Raw genomic sequence first — 24,032 nt, 5'->3', positions numbered from 1 at the left:
GTGTGGCCACTGTCAGATTTTAGCCCTTATTTATTATGTTTATTACTTTGTTACTATAAACAGAGGGGTTTATGAGCCCTTCCTTGGAAAACCATCACCATACATTTCTCTGATTATTTCCTTAACTTTAAATACTTGCTCTGTTGCTTGGAACAGAGCAAATTGCTTAACGCCCCTGTTCCTCGGTTTCCTAATCCATCAAGTGGGGCCAATACACTCCATTTCACGGGAATGTTATGAGGATTTTTTACAAATTAATTACTTAATTAGGCTATGTAGAGTCACTTGCAGGCATACTAGAGCTTCTCTCTAGTTGAGGCGTGTGGCATATGGGATCTTATGCCGTCCAAGGAGCGAACCTGAGTTCCCTATATTGGAAGGTAGATTCTTAACCGCTGGACCACCAGGGAAACCCCTGTTGTGAGGGGTTAAAAAAACCTACCCACGTGGAGTCCTCAAACAGTGACCTGAACAAAGTAATGGGTCAAGTAATGCCAGCAGTTATCATCACTAAGAAAAGCGCTCAGAAGCCGACTCCCGAGGGGTCAAGGAGTTTGCAATTTCCTTCCGCCACTCCCGACGCGTAATGCCAAACGCCCTCTCAGAAGCAACAGATTGGGATGGCTCCCCTGGCTTGACTGAGAGCACCCACCCCACACCCTCAAGCCCCGCAGCGGTCTCTGTATGGGAGTCCCATCCGGAAAAGCAGCTGCCAGGCCTCGGGCTGCTTCAAAGTTCACGCGCCATTAAGAGAGTTACCCCATCTTTCAGAGTTTTGGCTCCTTTTACTGCTCCGTGGAAAAGACACGAAGATCAACCTCACAGGTGTGTTGCAAAGAGGAAGTGAGCTGTGTACCTAGCACCTGGCACAAAGTCGGGAACCTAATACCACACCAGGGCCCTCAAGCTCCGTGGGAAGCTTTCCAGCGACTTTGTCCTACTTGAAATCCCTCCCCAGCGGGGCCAAATCTCCAACTCCACCTGGCTCCGCCTCCCTCTGTACTTGGCCCCGCCCCTCTATGCTTGGCCCCGCCTCCTCTCCACCTGGCCCCCACATACGCAGGCACTGCTGCCCCACTGGACACCGTCACTTCCTGCCACCACTCTTCAAACACACCAGGAACTCATTCTCACCCCCATGCCTTTCCTCTCCCTATCCTTCTCATTCATTCTTGCTCACTCTCTTGTCTCCCTCTCATGTATTTATTTATACATTTATTCATAATGAATAAACGACCCCTTAATACTCGAGTAGTTTATCAAGAAAAGCAAGGAGAGTCACCAGTATAACTACAATAGGACCATCAAAAGCAGGGAGTTAACACAGATGCCAGCTAACCCACAGACCCTATTTCCATTTTGCTAATTGCCCCGACAATGCCCTTTTATGCATCTGAGGACCATGCCATCCCATCGCCCAGGGCTTGGCTTCTAAATATTATTCTGCACTGACAGAAACCAGAGCTCCTCGGAGAAACAGCTGACTCTAGGAGCAGGGAAAGTACACGAAAAGCTTAGAACTCTTGTGCCAGTAAGGGCGGGTTCTGAGAATGATGAAGACCTCTCGAAAAGACAGAGCCAGCTAGAATGGCTGCCCACTGGCCAAAACAGGCAAAACTGGAACCTCATAATGAATCTTTTAGTAACCAACTGTAACCCTTTAGAGGTAAAATAGGGTTGCAGAAGTCTAAAGTGATACAGATGAATAAGTGGGGGGAATGGACAGCTCTATTTCACCACAGCAGCCTCCAAGTATCTCCCCACAACTCATATTATTATGAATTAATGAGTCAAATACTTATTAATAAACTATGCATGCATGCTAAGTCGCTTCAGTCATGTCCGACTCTTTGGGACCCCATGGACTATAGCCCACCAGGCTCCCCTGTCCATGGGATTCTCCAGGCAAGAATACTGCAGTGGGTTGCCATGCCCTCCTCCAGGGAATCTTCCTGACCCAGGGATCGAAGCACGTCTCTTAGGTCTTCTGCATTGACAGCCGGGTTCTTGACCACCAACACCACCTGGGAAGCCCCATTAATTAACTTTATAACTTTAGATATTTTGTATACAGTACAGTACTTTATATATATATGTATGTGTGTGTGTGTGTGTGTGTGTGTGTGTGTGTGTGTATATATATAATTGTATAGAACCTCATACACAGAAACCTGGCAGATACCACCTTAACCAAATGGTCTGTGTTGACATGGCCAGGGACAAATCAAGGTCATGAGCTTTCGGAAAACAATGCTCTTGGAGGACCACAGCATCCCTTCCCTGGGGTCCTGTCCCCAGTGCACGAGTCACATGGAAACGTGGAAATGTCAGACAAGCCTACTTGAAGGATGGTCTGTATAGCAAGTGGCCTGTACTCTTTAAAAAGTGTCCTGGGGTGAAAGGTAAGGCAACTGGGAAACGTTCTCCTTTCAACTGTGTGTCTATCATCCCAAGAGCCCAGACAAGAGTGTCATGTACGATCAAGCTCCTAGTACCTAGGACAACACCTGTGCTAGGAAAGCGTGTACAAAGCACGTGCTCAGGAAAGTCTGTCGAATGAATTCACTTTGGACATGATATGGCACCTCTGATGGGCTCAGCACGGGGCTGGAAAACTTTCCCTAGGGGAGACTTGGTATCCACCTGAAGTCCCAGCTGGCCTTCCTGGCAGAGCTGCCGTGGAGACCAAGGAAGGAGGGATGGGAGTGGGGCGGTAGGGCTGTGACGCTGGTTTCCTCTGCCTAGTCTGCATAATTTTCCCTCTCGCAAGATCACAGAGATCCACAGCATCTTGTGGCAGAGGTGGCAAAGGGGTCACTCCAGCCCAAATTCTGAATAAAGAGAAACAGAGAGGTCAAGACGCATGTCCAGAGTCACACAGCAGAAGGCTAGCTAACGTGGTGAAGTCCCCTAAGATGGTGTGGGAGAGTAAAGCAAGCCCCTCTCAGGGAAGACTGAACTATGACATGCACAGCGGGCAGGGTGTTACCTTTGATCTCTTTTGGAGGGCACATCCAGATGTGTGTATGTTCACACACACACCCACATACGCACACCCACTGGTTTCACAGGGACAGTGGGTGTTGCATCTCAGGGGAAAACGCAAGATGTGGTGTGCACGTCTTCACACGGCATAGATGTGGTGGCAACAAGGGCTCTCTGAACATCACAGGGAATGAAAGGCAAAGGTGCAGAGAAGAAAAGGAATGAAAAGGAAGAATTAGCAAGCAATCGAGGTAAGAGGAAATAATTTCAAGCCCCCACCCTCCATTGTGGTATTCCTGAGATTGGGGTTGGAGGGGTATCATGGTGGCCTGCCCAGTCCAAATGCCGACCCGAACAGGGGTCCCTGCCAATATTCCACTTCTCACATGCTGCCGTTCAGTTTCTGCTTGTACTCCTCCTTGGACACAGTGCTCACTCTCAGGTCATTTCTGAGCAGAGCCTGACTGCTGGAAACAGCTTCTTTATCCTAACCAAGCATTTGTGTAAACAGAACCCTGCTTGTCAAGTGTTCACTTGACCCTTTGCCAAGTGCACGAGAGTTATTACTTTACTGACTCAGCCGGAGAGCCCTGCAGGATGGGTTGTTATTCCCACTTTCTTCCTAAGGGAACGGAGGCCAGAGAGGTCAAATAACTTGCCCATCAGATACCACAGCTAGAGAGAGGGCAGGGCAAGGGTCAGAATCCAGGTCTGCTGGCTTCTGAGCCCAGGTACTTTCCAATATACCAACTCCTTCAACTTCTCCTAGACTCACAGACTGAAGCCAACAAGATGGAATGAAATGAGCCAGGAAGAGTTGGTTATTCTGCTTCCTTCTAAACTTTTTACACAGGTTAATTCAATAATCGAGAGTCCTTCCAGCTAAAGCCTCATGTGAAAATGGGAAAAAAATAATAGTACCTACATTTCTATTAACAGAAATGTGAGAGCCATGTCCAGGGAGGTGCCTCCCTTTGGAAGGAATCCTGCTGACTTGAAGCTTGTCGAGAGGATGACAACTGACACAGAGAGGGCCCGAAAACCCCAGAGGATCTAGCAGGCCCTTCCCGAAAGGGCTCTGTGCTCCCATCGTCTGCAGCCTCATCATGCAGTCAACAAACCTTCAGTATTTACCCCAATATTTAAACAAGCCAAGTTTCCTGGAGTGGGTAGCTATTCCCTTCTCCAGGGGATCTTCCTGACCCAGGGATTGAACCCGGGGATCCTGCAATGCAGGCAGATTCTTTACTGAGCCACCAGGGAAGCCCTAAACATTATATATATATACATTCAATTCAGTTCAGTTCAGTCACTCAGTCATATCTGACTCTCTGCGACCCCATGGACTGCAGTACGCCAGCCCTCCCTGTCCATCACCAACTTCCGGAGTTTATTCAAACTCATGTCCATTGAGTCAGTGATGCGATCCAACCATCTCATCCTCTGTCATCCCCTTCTCCTCCCACCTTCAATCTTTCCCAGCATCAGAGTCTTTTCAAATGAGTCAGTTCTTCACATCCGGTAGCCAAAGTATTGGAGTTTCAATTTCAACATCAGTCCTTCCAATGAATATTCAGGACTGATTTCCTTTAGGATGGACTGGTTAGATCTCCTTGCAGTCCAAGGGACTCTCAAGAGTCGTCTCCAACACCACAGTTTAAAAGCATCAGTTCTTCAGTGCTCAGCTTTCCTTATAGTCCAACTCTCACATCCATACATGACTACTGGAAAAACTATAGCTTTGACTAGACGGACCTTTGTTGGCAAAGTAATGTCTCTGCTTTTAAATATGCTGTCTAGGTTGGTCATAACTTTTCTTCCAAGCAGTCAGCGTCTTTTTACTTCATGGCTGCAGTCACCATCTGCAGTGATTCTGGAGCCCAAGAAAATAAAGTCTGTCACTGTTTCCATTGTTTCCCCATCTATTTCCCATGAAGTGATGGGACTGAATGCCATGATCTTCGTTTTCTGAATGTTGACCTTTAAGCCAAATTTTTCACTCTCCTCTTTCACTTTCATCAAGAGGCTCTTTAGTTCTTCTTTGCTTTCTGCCATAAGGGTGGTGTCATCTGCGTATCTGAGGTTATTGATTTCTCCCGGCAATCTTGATTCTGGCTTGTGCTTCATCCAGCCCAGTGTTTCTCAAGATGTGCTCTGCATATAAGTTAAATAAGCAGGGTGACAACATACAGCCTTGACGTACTCCTTTCCCTGTTTGGAACCCGTCTGTTGTTCCATGTCCAGTTCTAACTGTTGCTTCCTGACCTGCATATAGGTTTCTCAAGAGGCAGGTCAGGTGGTCTGGTATTCCTATCTCTTTCAGAATTTTCCACAGTTTGTGGTGATCCACACAGTCAAAGGCTTTGGCATAGTCAATAAAGCAGAAATAGATGTTTTTCTGGAACTCTCTTGCTTTTTTGATAATCCAACAGATGTCGGCAATTTGATTTCTGTTTCCTCTGCCTTTTCTAAAACCAGTTTCTCGAAGTTCTTGGTTCAGATACTGTTGAAGCCTGGCTTGGAGAATTTTGAGCATTACTTTACTAGCATGTGAGATGAGTGCGATTGTGCGCTATTTTGAGCATTCAATATTTAAAACAGCCCTATCAAGTAGGTACTATTATTTTTTTTCCCATTTTCACATGAGGAAACTAAGGCTCAGAAAAGTTTGGTGACTTCTCTGAGGTTACAGAAAGGTGACAGTCCTGGGATCTGAACAGGGGCAGTCAGGATTCAGAGCCTTTGCTGGCTCTTAACCACTATAGGTGTTTAGACGCCAGAGTCCTCAAAGCTTTGGAGGTCACTGACCCATGTAAACATCCGTTGCAAACTCCAAGATCTTTTCTTAGAAAAGTGCAAACATTTAATTTTGCATTCCATCTTAGTGGTTCACACAGAGGTTACTTGAGCTTGCCTGCATGGGTGCTAAGTCACTTCAGTTGTGTCCAACTGCTTGTGACCCTATGGACCATAGCCCGCCAGGCTCCTCAGTCCATGGGATTCTCCAGGCAAGAATATTGGAGTGGGTTGCCATCTTCCCAACCCAGGGATCGAACTCACGTCTCAAGGACTCCAGGTCAAAGGCCCTCCTGTAGGCCATGAGCAGTGTTTGAGAATCTTTGAATAGGGTCATATCAAGATTTTTTCCAAAACCTAGTTTGGAGGTAGGGATATGGGGAAGCCAGGGGTGGAGGGGGCAGTGAGCAGTTACTACAAACATGAGTCACCCCATCTTGCACCCCATGTTGCCATCTTGCACCCCATGTTGCAGCCAGAGTCTTTTTAAAATTGGAAACCAGGCCATGATCTGCTCACTTCACTGGCCTCTGGCTCCTGAAAGATATCTTCCCTCGGGCGGGGGAGGGGGGCCACAGAGCCCCAAGGGTTCACAGCTCATCCAAGAACAGCATCCCTGACTCAGCGTCACATCCAAACCCCGGAATGCAGCCAATCCAAAAGGGTACACGCTGTGTGATTCCGTTTATGTAACATTCTTGAAACGATCAAATTATGGAAATGGTGAATAGATGAGTGGCTGCCAGTGGCGGCAGGAGGGGGTGGCAGGGAAGGAGGGAGGAAGGGAGGTGTGGCTATAAAAGGGCAACACAGGGATCCTCGAGAGGAAAGGACTGTTCTGTGTCTCACTGCGGTTGTGGAGACAAAAACCTGTGCATGTGATAAGGTTAAATTAGTAAGAGTCAGGCTAACAAAATGAATACAAAGAACATGGGCGTGCGCGCTTGCCTGTAAACACATTCAGACAAGTGCCAAGCACAACAAGGGCTATCTGAGGACGAGCAGGGGATTCTATCAACGTCAATATCTTGGTTGTGATACTGAACTACAGTTTTGTAAGACATGATTACCTTTCGTGGAAAGAGTATAAGGGAACTCTCTGTATTATTTCTTACAACTGTGTGGATGAATTCTTACAATTTTGCTGTGTTGTTGCTTAGTTGCTTAGTCATGTCTAACTCTTTGCGACCCCATGGACGGTAGCCTGCCAGGCTCCGCTGTACATGGGGATTTCCTAGGCAAGAATACTGGAGTGGGTTGCCATGCCCTTCTCCAGGGGATCTTCCCAAGCCAGGGATCGAGCCCAGGTCTCCTGCCTTGTAGGCAGATTCTTTACCTTCTGAGTCACCAGGGAAGCCCTCATTCTTATAATAATTACCATAAAATTAAAAGTTTAAGAAAATGCACACACAAAAATCCCAAACCACCCAAATCCGTCTAATGATCTGGGTCCTGAGACCCCAGTAGCATTCCCTCCTATTCCTGCCCTCTTTCCCCAAGAGCCTTTCATCCCAGTGGCCTTCTGAACACTGATACACTCCTGTCTCTTTCCTCCTTCGCAGCCTATATATCAGGAAACACCATGCAACGAGGGCTCCTTTGTTACTTCTTATCTAGGCACCTTGTTTATTTCTGTCATATACTTATCACCATTTCTAATCATATCACTGAGGTTATATGTGTGAATGTTTATTTTATTTCAGAAAGACACAAAGCTTTGGTGACAAAAATGTTTTCAACTTTCCCAGATCAAAACACACCATGAAGAAAAAAAGCAAGCAAGCAAAAGATTAGCAAAATAGTAGCAATTTGCATTCTAGAAAGTGAAGGGCCTTCATATATAAAGTGGTCTTACAAATCAATAAAACAAACACCTCTTTGAGAAAAACAGCTGTGGTTATTGCTTTGTCCCCTGTGTCTAAACAATGCCTGACGTGTACACAGTCACGTGCTCATGAAACATCTAGGAAATGTTGGTTAAAATTCAACCACAGTGAAGACAATAATCTTGTTTTAAACATGGAGTATGTATCAAGCCTTTGCTCATTCCAATTGCTGTGCATATAAAATGCTTATTATGTGCTTGCAGGACTTGGTTCTAAGTGCCTATAACATATTGAGCAATTTAGTTCTCACAAGTACTGTTAAAATCCCTAGTTTAAAAAAAAAATCTTTTAATGTTATTTCTTATTTGAATGACATTTACTTTGGTCATTTTCTACTAAATTCAGCTATGTTCTTTTTTCTTATTTTTTTGGTTTCATTTTAATTTTTAAAATTTATTTTATTTTTTAATTGAAGAATAATTGCTTTACAGAATTTTGTTGTGTTCTATCAAACCTCAACATGAGTCAGCCATAGGTATACATAGTCCTCTCCCTCTTGAACCTCCCTCCTATCTCTCTCCCCATCCCACCAATCCCCATTTTAATGATGAGGCCACAGAGGCACCGAGAGGATAGCGCACTTGCTTATGGGCAGAGAGCTAGGATCTGAACCCAGGCAATCTCACTCCAGAACCCATGCACCTAACCACTGCCTCTAGACACATAGTTCCTGAAGCCCTGGCATGCCACGTTACCAGTTCCACTGGCCAGAGAGGAAACCTGAAGCCTCAAGAGGGCAAGCAACAAAGCCAAGGTCACAGAGTTAGGAAGCAGCAGAGTTGGGGGGAGCCTGAGCCAAGAAGAGAGCAGAAGCACCCAGAGTGTGCCGGCGGCGGGAGACACGCTTAACTCACTCTTTCGATCTGGGAGGAGATGAGCAGTGAGTCCTGAAATGTCAGAAGCCAGCAGGGGTATGGAAGCGACCCGCTGGGGCTGGCCTGAGCCCAGCAGGGTGCACAGGCCTCCTACTCCTCTTCCCTCTCTTGGCTGCAGACCCGAGTGAAGGGAGGGGTGGCGGTGGAGGGGGTGGATCAGTGGACAGGATGCAGCCAGCCCCGTGACAAGAGGCACGTGGAGAGGGAGCCCAGGACAGCAGGGCTGCGGGGGATACCTCCCCTGGGAGTTGCTGACCCCTGAAACTGCACAATCTGAAGCCGGCCTGCAGCTTCCCTTGCTCTCCCGGCTGGTCTGGCAGGGGGCCAGGAGGGAAGGGAAGACACAGCCTTCCCAGAACTGCTGCCCAGCGAGGGTTCCCGGAACCAGTGGCCACATCAGCTGCCCCACCCAAACCAGAGGCTGGCCAGGCCAGAGCCCCAAGATGGCCTGGGCTCTGCCTGCCTGCCCCACTCCCAACCCGAGAAGGGAGAGGAGGGCGGGCTGGTAGAGGGCTGTTTTTGCCACCACCAGGAGCAAGAACCACCTCACCCAAGAGCCTGCCAGGTTCCCCGTGTACCTACTGTGTGCTCCAGGCCTCACCAGGCTCCCCGTGTACCTACTGTGTGCTGTTGTCTTAACCAGGCTCCCCGTGTACCTACTATGTACTGATGTCTTAACCAGGCTCCCCGTGTACCTACTGTGTGCTGATGTCCTAACCAGGCTCCCCATGTACCTACTGTGTGCTGCAGGCCTCACCAGGCTCCCCGTGTACCTGCTGTGTGCTGATGTCCTAACCAGGCTCCCCATGTACCTACTGTGTGCTCCAGGCCTCGCTAGGCTCCCCGTGTGCCTACTGTGTGCTCCCGTCCTCACCCACTCGCTCGTGACCCATGTATTCTTTTTTTTTTTCATTTTTATTTATTTTTGGTTGCACTGAGTCTTCGCTGCTGCTCGGGGGCTTTCTCTAGTTGCAGCAAGCAGGGGCTGCTCCTCATGGTGGTGTGTGGGCGTCTCACTGCAGCGGCTTCTCTCTGTTGCGGGACACGGGCTCTGCGTGTGCGGGCTTCAGTGCCTGTGCACACGCGCTTAGTTGCTCCGCGGCATGTGGAATCTTCCCGGACGGGGGATCGAACCTGCCTCCCCTGCACTGGCAGGCAGATTCTTACCCACTATGCTACCACGGAAGTCCTGCCCCATGTATTCTCATTGCAGGTGCTTTCCGAGCACTCACTATCTGCCAGCTACTACAGATGTGGAAAAGACATTCGTCACACATTCATTTCCTCCTCCTTGCCTTTAACAAATATTGGAGCCAGAAGGAAAGTTACTGGAGGATCTGGGGCACAGAGATGGGACTATCAAAGGCTCCCTCTGGCCTGGGGGGTCAAGGGCAGAAGCAGAACCCCATGAGGAGGCCACTGGACTAGCCCAGGTACTAGGTGCCAGGTGTGCCAAGGTTGTAGGGAAGAAGAGGTAAGAATGGGTTAAATTCTAGATCTGATTTGAAGGTAGAGTCAACAGGCTTTGCTGACAGAATGGAGTTTGAGGGCTAGGGCAGAAAAAAGGGGATTAGAAGGAGTAAAAATGATGATTCTGAGGGACTTCCCTGGTGGTCGCAGTGCTTAAGAATCCGTCTCCCAGCGCAGGGGGCTTGAGGTTGATCCCTGGTCCGGGAAGATCCCACAAAGCCGCAGGGCAGCTAAGCCCGTGTGCCACAACTCCTGAGGCCCACACTCTGCAACCAGACAGACCACCACGGTGAGGAGCCTCCGAGCGCAGCACCAAAGACCCAGCACAGTCAGTACAACAGAGAGAAAGAGACAGTTTTTATAAGATGACCCTGAGGGCTTTGGCCTGAGCCATTGGAAGGACGGAGGTGCCACCCACCAAGATGGAGTGGACTGAGGTCAGCCACCATCAGATACATCGGAGGCTGTGAGGATGGAGCTGTCAGTGCTGAGGGACCGGGAAGGTCCCCCTGGTCCCACAGCGTCAGTAGGGGCGAGCGGGGGTGGGTAAATGACCAAGACTCCCCCGGGGAGGGGTGGCGATGTGTGGACAGGAAGGAAGAACGTGCCCCAGAAGGCACGTGGCCCCGCCAGGGCAGGGAACCTGCTTCACCCTCTGTAAGGAGACACCTAGCCCAGCGTCCGGCACAGAGCAGGAACTCCACAAATGAGCGTGTGTACTTGACTTTATTCCCGTTTTTACACTGATACAGTGCTTCCTTAGTGCCGGGCGCTGATCAAGGATGCTTAAGGACCCCTGTGAGATGAATACAATGATGAAACCCATTTTACAGTTTCTGAAGGAGCCTAAAAGGAGGGTGTGGTCCATTTCCCATCCCACAAGACAGGGCCTGGGCTGCAGCAATGGGTAAGGGTCACAGAGGATGAGAGCAGTGAAATCAGCAGGGCTGGAGGACAACACTGTCTAGCAGGGTTGGTAAGTAATTCAGACCTTGTCCCCAAGGCAATAGGGAGCCACTGAAGGCTATTAAGCAGGAGGGGAGCTGCTTTCCAGAAAGCTCACTCTGACCTGTGTGTGAATGACCGCAGGAGCAGCTGACAGAGGAGCAGGTACTGCCGGAGCTGCAGAAGAACTGGCGGCACCAGCTCTGTCTGGGAGGTGGACGTGGCAGAACCTGGTGATGCCTAGTGGCTGGGAGCTGGGAGCGGCAGGTGGCCTCGGGCTGGGGCACGGGCGGATGGGTGGATGGTGGGGGGATGCCGGGAAGAGGCGTGGTCTTGCTGGGGAAGACCACCTGCTTTGAGGCACTGTGGACTTGGTGAGTCTAAATGGGTGATGGACCCAGGAGGCATCCAGGAGGCAGTATGTCCTAGCAGTCTGGAGCTCAGAGAGAAGGCTCACGCTGGAGGAGACAGGCTTGTGGGTCATCAGCTGTGGCTCAAGCTCAGGGTTTGCTGTGCAGAGTGAGACACAGCCGCGTCTGAGGGGCAGGAGAGGGCTGGGGGCTGTGGACCTCCTTCATGGGATTCGCTTGGGCCAGACTCCCAAAGTGAGGGTCACCATCTCAGGGACGGGCTGGCACCCTACTCCAACAGCCACTTTATGGCAACGCGGGCACTCAGGTTGGCTGTGGACACGTTGAGAGCAAGTGTCCACAGGAGAGGCATCTGGGTGACTCCACCTAGCATCCTGGAAGCCACGCCCATCCTCAGAAGGTACCAGAGCCCCCAGGAAGGAAGGTGAGCCTGAGGGACCCGTGTGCAGACATCGCCTGCTGAGGCCCAGCGGCCAGCCTCTATCACTCTACAAGCCCTTCTCCTGCTTCGTGTTTCTGCCCACACTTATTCCTCGTAGCTTATCACTCACACACGCCTGCTGCGCACTGTCAACCCCCCAGAGAAAGCCAGCTCCTACAAGGCCAGAGGCTATGCCCACCTTATTCGCTGCTATAGCCCTACAGCCTAGCACAGGGCCTGGCACACAGCAGGGGTGGGGGGGGTTCCATAGATATTTGCTGAAAGGAAGAATGAATGGACGAATGCCCCCTGGCTGTGTGCAGTGAGGTCTGGCCAGCCAACCTTGATGGAGGCAGGGATACAACTCCCAGAACTGGTGTTTTCTGCCTCTCTCTGCTGGATAAGCACTGACCAATCTGGGCTCAGAGTCTCCTTGAATACCCCGATACAGGCACCACACGGATCTTAGCCACCCCGGCGCGGGGTGGGGGGAAGGGGCTGACCTCCCAAGAGCTGGTAATTGGCGCATTATCATAATGAGTGCTTACTGCCCTGAGACACAGATACAAGATGTCTGGAGCTCCAGATGCTGATTAGATTTTGGCCATCTTAGTGATAGTCACGGCTCCTGCTGCGCCTCCTTCCTAAGGTCACCAGAAGTCACCATGATTTTCCCCAGTTCCTTGAACCTTTAGAGATCAGGCCCTGGGCCCCTCTGCCCATAGGGCCCACCCCTCTTCCCCAGCCGAAGGTGCAAGTATTATCATTCCCTTTGTAGACAGGGGAAACTGAGGCCCAGAGAGGTTCAGAAACCTGCCTGAGGATGCACAGCTAGTCAGCAGTGGGCCTGGGAAGTGAACCCGGATCTTCCGAGTCACAGTACAGCACCTGGTCTAGGGGAAGCAGCCATAAACTCACCCTCTTTATATACCACTCTGCTTGCTTCTCCCAGCAAGCCCCGTGTGGAAGATGCGGTCAAACCTCCCTTGTACAGAAGAAGAAACCGAGGCTCGGAGGGGTTCAATAACAGTCCCAAGGAAGTGATGAGCTAGAATTTGGCTTCCACCACTGTTTGCCCAGGATTCCCAGGTGGTGTAGCGGTGAAGAATTTGCCAGTCAATGCAGGAGACACAAGGGACGTGGGTTCGATCCCAGGTCAGGAAGATCCCCTGGGGTAGAAATTGCAACCCACTCCAGTATTCTTGCCTGGAGAGTCCCATGGACAGAGGAGCCTGGCAGACTACAGTCCATGGGATCACAGTGGATATGGCTGAGTGCACACACACACGCACACTGTTTGCCTAGGCCTTGCAAGGAGCATGTCTTAACAGTGACCAGGACTTTGCCCCCTAGGCAAACCTGACAGGGCAGCACAGATAAATGCTCCCTGCTCACGGTCTGCAGACAGGCGGGGCTGGGGTGGGGCTCTCCTTGGAGTTCTTTCTGTTGTCTCACCCCTTATCATTCTTGGCCCGGTCAGGGACACCCGTCAGTCATGTGGGGTGACCCACGTGGGCAGGGACCCCAGGGCACCTAAGACACGGAAGCTTAACTCTGACTGTGGGCTCGGCACTAACTGGATGGGAGACCTTGGCAAGCTGGGGTCCTTGGAGACCGACCACAGAGCCCCGGTCTCCTTATCTGTGAAATGAGAGCAAGACCACTTTGCCTCCTGGGGTGGTTGAGGAGGGGCAAAGGGACCATGGCTGGCATGGCTGGGCAGAGAGGCCTGGGGCAGAGCTGACGGGACAGGTGACAGAGCCCGTCTCCCAGCGCCTAGTGACCACTCTGCAACCCTGAACACAGCAAATGGCGTGACACCCAGACAGGGTCTCAGAGCACAAGCTGAGCGAAGGAGGCTGGGCTTGGAAGGGCGATACGTGCTCCATTCAGAAAAAGTCCAAAAGGAGACAAACCAATCTTGGGGTTAGTGGCTGGGAGAGTGTCCTGGGAGAGGGTGGGCGGGAGAGAAACTTCTGTGGGAGGTGCTGGTCATGCTTCGTTTCTTGATCAGGTTATACGTGCTCGTGTTTACTTTGTGAAGCTGGGCCTTTGCCTGTGCGTACATTGCAATAAAAAGGAAAAGAAAAAAAAAAAGATGGATGAGACGGAAAGGAAGAGAGCAGAGGAGAGTGCATGAGGCGATCAGGGTATGTCAGTGAAGGTCCCAGAACAGCCAGTTCTCAGGGCTGGTGGATCCCCAAAGACTCTGGAGTCCACAGTTGGTAAGACTGCAGGACCCTCTAGACCTTTGCACAGCGCCATCAACACTCTAGCTAGCTACTTGCCCCCGAAGACGGGGCACTCACTCCCTCTGGGGGCAGCTTCCAGCCACCCCTCGTGGCCACGGAGAGTCATCTCCCTCAGCGTCAACTCAAACATCTAAGAGACTTCAGACACACGACCTCAGAGTAGAGAGGGGACAGTGGAGAGTGCATGTCCAGCCCTAACAGGAAGCCACCCACCACTCTGCTTTGCACCACATACGTGAAGGCCTAGGCATCGCTAGGACTCTCGATTTTCTACAAGAAGCTAGAAATCCAGATTTTTATGTATATTACTTTGATTTTTAAAAACCACACACTACATTTGTGATCCCCTTTGGCTTACAACCACCAGCTGATGTCCTCTTGCAGGGGGCGGGGGGATGGGTGCAGGGCGGTGAGTGTCCTGAGACGCCAGGACCCCCAACAAGAGGAAAGGAGCAACAGGTGAGACTCCCTGCACCTTCCCTAAGCTCCAGCACCCCTAAATGTTCTCTTCCTTCTGTCCCTCTGGGATGCAGTTGTTATGGTGATGAGAGGAAGCAGGGCTAGAGGCACGCCATCACTGCCTGCTCTTATGTGGCTGAGCCGCAACACTTTTTCAGTGAGGAATTCCAAAATTTTGCAAGCCGCACTGCCTTCCTCCTCCGCGGGGGCAGGCAAGGGGAGGTCAAAGAACTGTCTTTACAGCCTCCCTGCCCCGCCCCACTGTCCCCCAGTGTGCCACAGACTCCCCACTTCCCTTGGGCCATTTCCTCTGCCTCCTGGTGCCCTCTACCTACGCACCCTCGGGAAGTTCCTGGTCAAACCCTACTCTTTCCTCTGCCCACTTCACAGCTCTGCCAGTCTCTCTGTCCCAATATCCTCTCCATTCTCATAAAGGGTGAAACATGCCTGTCATTTCTCTGTCTTTCTAGGCTAAAAGTCCTCCAGGGCAAGGATTGTAGCTTACTCATCATGTCTCTTTGCAAACACGGGACGCAGCCAACCAATGCCTGTGAAACTGAAGCTGTCGGCTGCCTCATTGTGGGTGAGTTCCTCCCTCCAGGCCATTCTTACTGCCCAGAACAGCGGCCAATATTGACACTCCGTGACTCATATGAGTACAGATATGTTTACGAGGCCTTTCATATTCACTATGTTATTATTTTCACAAAAACCCTAGAGAGGGGCAAAGCAAGTCATATCCCCATTTTATGGTTTAGGAAATTGAAGCCCAGAGAGGGAAAATGACTTGCCCAAGATTACTGAGCAAGTGAGTTGCAGAGCTGAGATGAAGATGCAAGTTTTGTTTAGCTTTTTTTAAAAAAAAAACTCATCTGGGTACCAGAGCAGTGTCAAAGAAAAGTCCTACAACTTTAGAGGGGAAGAAAAGAAGATAATTGGAAAATTAGTCAAGGAAAAAGCAAGTAGAGATAACAGGTATAGAAATATTATTGCTGTTGTTGTTGTTTAGTCACCAAGTCGTGTCTGACTCTTTTGCGTCCCCACAGACTGTAACCCGCCAGGCTCCTGTGTCCATGGGATTTCCCAGGCAAGAATACTGGAGTAGGTTTCCTTCTCCATTTCCTTCTCCAGGGGATCTTCCCAACCCAAGGATCAAACACGTGTCTCCTGCATCGGCAGGTGGATTCTTTACCATTGAGTCCTCTTAATACTGAATAAAATGGAATTCAAGGCATCAAAGTATTATTAAAAGAGAGAAAGGTAGCTGTTTTATATTGATAAAAGGAGCAACTCACCAAGAAGGTGTAAAAGTCATGAACCCTCTTCTATTCATACATTCTATTTACATGCACCAGAAAACAGAGCTTCCAAAAACGAAGCAAAAAACCAAGGGCTTCCCTGGTGGTCCAGTGGTTAAGAATCCACCTTGAAGTGGCCTGAATCCCGGTCAGGGAACTAAGATCCCACATGTCTTGGAGCAACTAAGCCTGTGTGCCGCAATCACTGAGCCTGCATGCCACAACTAGAGAGCCTGTGTGCTTCTACTGGGATGAAAGAGCTAAAACTTGAGGTAGCTAAATAAATAAATATCTTTTAAATGACACAAAAAGCTGAGAGCAGGTCAAGGGAAAATGAACAGAGCTTCCGTTATAGTGGGAGATGAAGCAGGTAGAGAAAGCTACATAAAAAACATGAAAAATACAAATGATATAATTCGTAAACATGACCTAGATAGACATAGTTTGATAACTTTACACCCAGCCAGAAATACACATCTTTTCAATGACAAGAGGAACAGACAGAAAGACTGATTAGAAAATCCTACAAAGATCTCAACCAATTCTCCATCACTGAGATCACAGAAGCTACAGATATTGACCACTATCCATAGAAATCAATAATCAAAATATAACTTTAAAATTCCATCCACCCTAAAAGATCATAAAGCATATAACAATTTTTAATCAATAAAGAAATTATCAACTATTCTAGTAGTGAATGATTTTGTGTAACAAGAACTGTGGAATAAAGTCATAGCAGTACTTAGAAAAAAATTATAGCCTGAGGTGGATTTATTAGGGAACAAGAAAAACTGAGAACAACTGTTAGCCACAAACAAGGAGTCTCAGAATGGAAGAAACACTTATTGACAGCAGCTCATGTAGACGAGGGGCTTCCTGGGTGGCTCAGAGGTAAAGAATCTGCCTACAATGCAGGAGACCCAGGTTCGATCCCTGGGTTGGGAAGATCCCCTGGAGAAGGAAATGGCAACCCACTCCAGTATCCTTGTCTGAGAAATCTGAGGGACAGAGGAGCCTAGTGGGCTATACAGTCCATAGGGTAGCAAAAGAGTCGGTCACTACTCAGTGACTAAACAGTAGAAGGGAATTCTGGAGGATTTAGCTGACAAATCCAATACCAGCCCCAAGGGGGATGTGGCCACTACAAAGCAGGTGGTATCAACAGAGGTGTGGGTTCCAGACCAAGGAGGTGATAGTCTCCCTCCTTTCTGACTGGGGAAGGCTTTGGGAGAGGCAATGGTTTTTACGTGGGGCTCCGACCAGCTGGATCATGTACAAAGCCAGACTGAACAGGAAGAATGACAATGAATTATGGCTGTGTTGTCTGAAGGAGAGAACCATTAAGGGGACTTCCCTGGTGATCCAGTGGCTAAGACTCCATGCTCCCAATGCAGGGAGCCCAGGTTTGATCCCCTATCAGGGAACTAGATCCCACATGCCACAATTAAGACCTGGTGCAGCCAAATAAATAAATGCATAAATATTTTTAAAAAAGAAAAAGAAAACCATTGGGCTGGATTGGAGGGCAATGCCTACAACCTCCAAGGGACAGAACTAAAGCTAGAAAGTGAAAGCTCCTGGAAAGCTGAACTGGCTAACTCCCAGGAAACATCTTCTCCTAGTTAGAGCTGTCCAACAGCAGGAATCTGGCTTTTAGAAGGCCTACTCCCCAGAAGCAAGACTGCTGGGAGGCCAGGGGTGGGGGTCGGTCTGCAGGCTTGGAGGGCTGGCATCCCTCCTCTCCCTCTCCGGAGAAGTTCCATTTCCTCTTTTAAAAAGACAAAACACTTTTCTGGCTGTTTCTGGAAACCCTCAGGCCTTTCACAGTTCTCCAAAACAGTCCTTGGTGACTACACTCCCTTATTTCTAACCAAGAAACCTAGTTCTTTTAAACTCTGCTCTGTGGGCTGGACAGCTCAGAATAGTGGTTAAACTTTGCATACTTTTCCAGCCCCAGATTTGAAACCAGATTCTGCCACTTCCGAGTTGCGTCACCAGGTTAAGTCTCTTCCCTGAACCTCAGTTTCCTCCCCAGGGAAATGAGGAGACACCCATGCATCTACCTGCCCCCATGTACCACGATGCCTGATGGGGGAGTCAGTCCCCCACTGCCTGCACCCCCACTGTTCCCCCTCTGCTTTAAGGTGCCCTCCCTGTCTGCCATGCTGGGGAGGATGCTCGCTGGCAAAACCATCTGTAAAATGATCTACACAATGATTGGATCACCTGTGATCTCGAGCCTGGCCTGACCACGTGCACAAAGGTCACTGAGCATGGATCTGAGAACCAGATCCATGTAGGTGAGCACTAACAGTGGATGGTGACAGTGAGCCTTTAGCACTTGAATAGTTTCCATGATGTGCTTAAACACAGTGGTAAAAGCTGAGGACCCTGGAGCTGTCGGGTTCACAGCTTTGTGACCCCCAGACAAGTTACTATATCTGCTGCCCTGTCTTTTTTTTATATATCTGTAAAATCAGGATAAGAGCAGTTCCCACCTTGTACAGTTTCGGCACAAGATGAATGAGGCAATGCAGGTGTCTGGCTCCCGCTGGCTTTCCTGACCTCTCTCCCCTCCCTTCTTTGCCTTGTTTCAATTCCATCCAACCACATCAGCTTCCCTGTGCTGAGTCAGACCCACCTCAGGGCCTTTGCACTTGCTGTTCCTTCGGCCAGGATCGCTCCTTCCCCAGATATCTGCCTGTCTTTCTATCTTGGGTCTTAGCTCAAAAGTCACCTCCTCCACTAGACAGCCAGCCCCACAAGGACCCTTGCTTCTGTGTCAGATGCTGCTGTGTCCACACACTTGCTGAGTTAGACAGTGTGCGTGCCTGTCACTTTTAGCTTTGCAAACAGGATCTACAGGCCGGAGGCTGTTGGTCCCTTCGCAGTCCTGTTGCTCAGAACACCTCCTCCTTTTCAGGAAATCTGTTCCACCAAACCCCGGAGGACCAGGCTTCTCCTCCCTTCACCAGGATCTGTCTCCTCCCTCTCTCCTAGAGGGAGAAGGAGGGGGACTCAGATACCAGCTCAGAGGGTGAGCCTGCCCAGTGAGTCAGAGCTCCCACGCCTGCTTTGGTAAAGACCTGGATTTAAGTGCCAACGAGGAGGTGAGGAGCCCTGAGGGGGCCCCAAGAATGAGAATGAGTCAGTTGGAGGCAAACCCGAAACCTCAGAGGCATCACCACTTCTTGGAAAGGCACAGATGTGTGCACGTAGAACAGTGCACCCAGAGTGGGGGCAAGCAGCAGGCCCGGAAGTGGGGCCGGTGGGCTGGACAAGACCTGTTCTAGCATCCTCTGTGGTTTCCTCCATCTGGCCCGCTCCTCCAGGGCCCCTTGCCCTTCTAAATGTCCCTTCTCAGAGAGGCTCCCCCAACTCCGCCCGCATCCTGCTCTACTTTCTTCTGAGCACTGTCGCTATGGGACATGACACGATACTGCAGAAGACATGACCTCCCGCAGCCCAGGCGTGTTTCCAAATTCAGAATTACTCAGATTAGAGAAAGGTCATCTTGCATAAAATATACCGCCCGTCATAACGATCCCTGCCCCCCACGGGGCCCAAGGAGCACCCTGTGATCAATCACATGTGCATCTCTGCAGCAAGACACACGAGCCTTCACACCACAGGAAAGAAATGAAGACTCCAAACAGCCTCATGTTTAGTTCATGTCAGGTCTTGCTTCCATCTGAGTGATGAGAACACTTCTGGTTTTCAGAGCTTGTGGATTTCGAATGCTAGATAGGGAGTGTAGCTCTGTGCGTGTGTTTGTATACTGCTTGTTTTCACAACTCGAAGTCAAATCCCTGGAGGACGAGGACTCTGTGCCCGTCCTCTGGCACCTTGCCTGGCATGTGCGTGTGTATGACTAAGTCGCTTTAGTCGTATCCGACTCTTTGTGACCCTATGGACTGGGTAGCCCACCAGGCTCCTCTGTCTGGGGGATTCTCCAGGCAAAAATATCTGGGAAGCCCTGCCTGGCACACAGGTGTTCAATAAATATCCAAAGAAGAAATGAATGAGGAAGTTGGGAGCTGGATGTGAAGAAGTGACTCTGTCCTCACTGGGGAGAGAAACAGCAATCACGGAGCCGGGTCTCTCCAAAAAATCATCTCACAAATGCTGCCCCTCCCTCCTCCAAATACCCATTTTACTGACAAGCAAACTGAGGCTGAGAGGTTAAACAACTTCCTCCAGATTCCACAGACAGGAAGAGCAAGTTCACAATTGAATCTGGGGCGCCTGACTTTAAACCTGTGCCCTTCTCTCTGCCTCAGGCTCAGAGAAGCAAGGCAATAGGGAATACAGTCCATCAGATGCCAGGTCCCCTGGTCTCTCCAGGACCCCCCGTCTCCACTGGGGTTACCCCATCCACTTTCTTAACAGGGCAAGTTTGGACAACGTCTAGGCAAGCCATCATCCACTCTTCTAGCCAAAGGAAATCTGGTCAAACAATTCTGAGCATGTCTGTAGCCCTAAGGAATGCTCCCAAAGATGTCCCTATCCGCCACCCCAGCAGACTGGCATGATGGGAAAGGACACAGGTTGGGAAGGAAAGCAGGTTCGAATCCCTCCATCTATCATTCCTAGATATACAACCTTAGGCAAGGCTACTGTGCACATCTCGGAGTCTTGGTTTTCTTACCTGTAAAATGGGTGGGTAGACTCAATGCCATCCAATGGGATTCATTTATTTGCTTAACAAATACACAGTGCTTACTGCACACCAGGCACTGTTCTGTACGCCTGACACTTAAGAATTCAGTTCATCACCACAAAAGGTATAAAGTAGTCATAATAATTTCACAAATGGGGAAACTAAGGTCCTGAGACATTGGCTCCATAAGAAGTAGCACGTGGACATCCCTGTTCAGTGGTTAAGAATCTGCCTGTCAATGCAGAAGACATGGGTTCGATCCCTGGTCTGGGAAGATCTCACAAGCGGCAAAGCAGCTAAGCCTGTGCACCGCAACTATTGAGCCTGTGCTCTAGAGCCTGAAAGTGAAAGTGAAGTTGCTCGGTCCTGTCCAACTCTTTGCAACTCAATGGACTGTAGCCTATCAGGCTCCTCCGTCCATGGGATTTTCCAGGCGAGAGTACTGAAGTGGGTTGCTGTGAAGTTGCTCAGTCGTGTCCGACTCTGTGACCCCATGGACTGTAGACTACCAGGCTTCTCTGTCCATGGAATTTTCCAGGCAAGAATACTGGAGTGGGTTGCCATTTCCTTCTCCAGGAGATCTTCCCGACCCAGGGATTGAACTCGGGTCTCCTGAATTGTAGGCAGACGCTTTACCGTCTGAGCCACCAGGGAAGTCAGGGTTGCTAGTAGCCGCAATTACTGAGCCCACACTCCACAACCACTGAAGTCCGAGCACCTAGAGCCCGAGCTCCACTATAAGGGAAGCCACCACGATGAGAAGCCCTCACACTGCAACAAAGAGTAGCCCCTGCTCTCGCAACTAGAGAAAGCCCTCACAGCAACAAAGACCCAGCTCAGCCATAAATAATAAATAAATAGAAGAATGAGCAGAACCAGCATTTGAACCTGGGCGACCTGGCTCCAGAGTCCATGCTCTTAACCTCCAAGCTATACGTCTTGACAGGTACAACAGACATGAACACTGACGGTGGAAGTATTATGTGTTGGAAATTGCGCTAGGGAGCTTATAAAACATGATGTTATTAACAACTCACAGAAGCTCAGTTTTACAAATGTGAGGAAATGAAGCACCCAGGGGGCTTGTGTCTCTCCTCCACTCCCAGGTGGCATTGAGGGCAGTGGGCATTTGATCTCGAACTCTCTCCTCTGAATTCTCTCCTCCAACTGGGGGTAGGGATTGGGGGTGGGGGACGCTTGAGAAAAGGAGGTCCAGGAAAGGGTTTTTCTTCTCGCATCCCTGATACTTCATCTCAGCACTTTTTTCTGGATCTGAGCACCAGGAAATCATGAATGCCTTCAGGGACAATTCCTGTCTCTGCCTGGGCTTTCTGCAACCGTGGGCTTTAGTTGTACAGCAAAACGCATCAGTCACTGAGTCACTGCGTCACTGCCCAGAATTTGGAAATGCTCAGGTCATCCCAGACCTGCTGGGAACTGACTGTGTTGTAATCAGGGCTACAGGCTAGTGCTTCTTCCTCCCTTCAAACTTCCCACAGCCTCCCGCCAAGATTTGACTCTAGAAATCCACGGTGGGGGTCCAGGAATCTGCATTGTGATTCTTATGGTTCGGGCAAAAATAAAATACATTGGCCCATACTCCTCTCATGGCGTGCAAGGCCTTTCATGACATGTCCCACCTTTCCATCCATCACTGGCTTTTCTCCCCTTCCCCCTGGCCCCTGCATGACTCCTTAGCCTTTATCTATGCTGTTCCCACTGCTCAGCATGCTGTTCCCTCCCATTCTGCATCTACCAAGCTCCCCAACTCCTCTCCAAGGGCTGGCTCACAGGTCCCGGCTCCACGAAGTCTGTCCCATTGCCTCACGAAGGTTGATCACCCTCGCCTTATCCTTCCTTTCTTTCTCATAGCTCTCCCCTGCCCCCACAACCCCTTCACCCAGGGGCAGCTCCTTGAAGGCACACACCAGCACCCTGAACAGCACTCAAGCAGTGCCCAGTGGGAGCCCAGTGAATGCTAATGAGTGAATGAATGGCTAGGGTAGGTCATCCCCCCTTCCACATCCCATCAGGCTCATCTGTACTCATGGTGGGTCTAGCTGAGTTCAAGTGGCCTTTGCAGGACTCTGCAATGCCCTGACTGTGGGGGAAACCCAGACTAACATAAACCCGAGCCTCAGTTTCCCCACTGAACTTGAGGACTTTCATAAAGGCTCTGATGTCCCAGCAAATGCCTGGTGTTCCTTAAACGCCACCCAGAGAGGAAGAGCTGCAGGGGAGGGGTCACACCTCACAGAGGGCAAATGTCAGGGTTCCAACAGGGTAAGTGCTGGCCTGGAGGGTGATCTGTGAATCTTAGCAGCAGGCATCAAGTTTGCTGGTCCCCAGTGTCTCCTGATTATAAGAAATACAGATTTCGTTCAAGGAAAACAAGGAGAAGAATCATCTAGATTCTGGGGTTTGCTGAATCTGAACCTCACCAAAAAGAGCCTGAGAATGTGCATCTTTTAATAGAATCCTCTGGAGAATTTGTTCCTAAAATAATTTGACAAATTTTGTTGTTTTGTGGACTGCTCTGGCTCTGGTGCCAGAATGACTGGGTCTGATTCAGGGCAAGAGCTTGGGCAAGTCATTAAAGCTGCCTCTGCCTCAGCAGTCCTCATCTGCAAAATGGGCACAATACACACAGAGCACCAACCAGAATGGCTATTTTGAGATTTAACTCAGAATACTTTCAATGCTCAGGACAGACCCATACAACATAAGTTCCAGCAAATGTTCGCTATTATTGGGCCCATCCAGTATTCAAATAAGGAGAGCAAAGGTCGAAAGGCCTAGTTTCACTCTATTCTTTGATCGGTCTCCAACTTCAGAGTTTTCAGAACTTTCCCCACCCTTTCTCTCCCCGGAATCCTCACCAACTTCCTGTGCGCGGGCTGGGAGCGAGTGCCCAGAGAAGAACCGGGAAAGGAGTTGGGGGGGACGGGGGTGATGAGCCAAGACCCGTCTCACCGCCACGCTCAAGACGCTCCCAAGCACCCAGGACTGGCCTCCCCAGCCCCGCTTCAGCTGCGCGGGGCCGGCCGGTCGGAGTCGCCGCAGCCCCGCTCGCCGAGAAGAGCCGGCAAGTGGGCGATCCCCGCTGGGGATCGGGTTATCGCGGGGTCCCCGCCGTCGGCAGCCCAGCGCTCTCCCAGCCGCCACGACACGCCTGGACAGATTCCCCCCCACCTTCCACTCGTACGCGGGAGCCGGGTCCTACCTGCGCCCTCCAGGTCCATTCGCCGCGCCGGCCCCAGAGCGGGAAGTAGGGGACCCCCCGGGAGGCCGTCCCTTCCCTGGCCGCGCCGCTCGGGGCTTTCCTGGGCGCCGGGCGAGCCCGCCCCGCTTCCTGCGCCCCGCCCCGTGTCCGCCCATTGGCTTGCGCCGCCCCGCCCCGCGCACCCTGCGCTCCCCTGGCCCCCTCCCGGTGGGGCCGCCGTAGGTCCCGGCAGCGTCCCTGTTCCCTCAGTCCCCGCAGTCCGAGGGGCTTCCGATCTCTCCAGGAGACGACCCCAGCGCCTGGGCCCCGCGGCCACCGGAGGTCACACCCCAGCCAAGAGAACTCCGCAGGGCTTCCCCTCGCTTTCAGAATAAAATCCCAGCTCCCG

General features: G+C 50.5%; 1 protein-coding gene across 5 annotated transcripts in view; it reads right to left on the bottom strand.

Moving 5' to 3' along the window:
- The window catches only part of IL4R (interleukin 4 receptor), a 50,085-nt gene extending 26,327 nt beyond the window's left edge, over positions 1 to 23,758 (bottom strand). For 2 of the 5 annotated variants that reach the window (XM_018040648.1, XM_018040647.1), the window contains exons 1-2: positions 23,645 to 23,758; positions 2,990 to 3,159 (exon numbers count right to left, since the gene is read on the bottom strand). The gene's annotated coding sequence lies outside the window, so the exon portion shown is untranslated. Of the gene's footprint in view, positions 1 to 2,989; positions 3,160 to 8,521; positions 8,616 to 23,644 lie in introns of those variants that run through there. The other 3 variants (XM_018040646.1, XM_018040645.1, XM_005697626.3) reach the window with 2 other exon arrangements.

This window comes from Capra hircus, chromosome 25, assembly GCF_001704415.2.
Source record: "Capra hircus breed San Clemente chromosome 25, ASM170441v1, whole genome shotgun sequence".
In the NCBI taxonomy this organism is placed as follows: Eukaryota; Metazoa; Chordata; class Mammalia; order Artiodactyla; family Bovidae; genus Capra; species Capra hircus.
This window is presented reverse-complemented; position numbering and strand designations above follow the sequence as displayed.